Source organism: Astatotilapia calliptera, chromosome 4 (genome assembly GCF_964374335.1).
Source record: "Astatotilapia calliptera chromosome 4, fAstCal68.1, whole genome shotgun sequence".
NCBI classification, from domain to species: domain Eukaryota; kingdom Metazoa; phylum Chordata; class Actinopteri; order Cichliformes; family Cichlidae; genus Astatotilapia; species Astatotilapia calliptera.
In genome coordinates this window covers 25,121,998-25,122,536 of record NC_137425.1, presented here as the reverse complement: position 1 = coordinate 25,122,536, position 539 = coordinate 25,121,998, and the positions used below count along the sequence as shown (strand labels likewise).

Genomic DNA, 539 nt, shown 5'->3' with positions numbered 1-539 from the left:
TTTGTGTGGGCTGCTCAATACCATAAAGCAAGACCTCTGAACATCTCAGTTTTTACACACACACACACACACACACACACACACACACACACACACACACACACACACACACACACACACACAGTGTTTTATGTGCTGTTGTCTGTACCGTTGCCTAAAATAGAAATGTTTAAAACTTCTACATGGATGTCACATGATACAGTTGTCAAGATGGCCGAGCGGTCTAAGGCGCTGCGTTCAGGTCGCAGTCACCCCTGGAGGCGTAGGTTAGAATCCCACTTCTGACATCATGCCTTTACCGATTTTCCCAGAGGAACCCACCCAAGTTCCTCTGCAGAGCTGTGCTACAGAGCAGAAGTTCTATCTAATCTAAGATTCTGTGTGGTGCAAAGCAAAAATAAAAAACTCCCTCCAGGCAGAAGCGCTCCATTTTTGTATGTGGGGAAAACAACACACACCGAAAAACCCAGGAGACAGGCTGGCACCAGAACACCAGGGATGTGCCCCGAGATGAGTGTGAAAATGTGATTATCAACAAG

General features: G+C 46.6%; 1 non-coding gene across 1 annotated transcript; it reads left to right on the top strand.

Annotated features, from left to right (window-relative positions):
- The first annotated feature begins 204 nt into the window (after positions 1–204).
- On the top strand, positions 205–287 carry trnal-cag (transfer RNA leucine (anticodon CAG)). The gene has a single exon. It is a non-coding gene; the product is annotated as a tRNA-Leu (tRNA).
- Positions 288–539: the final 252 nt, after the last annotated feature.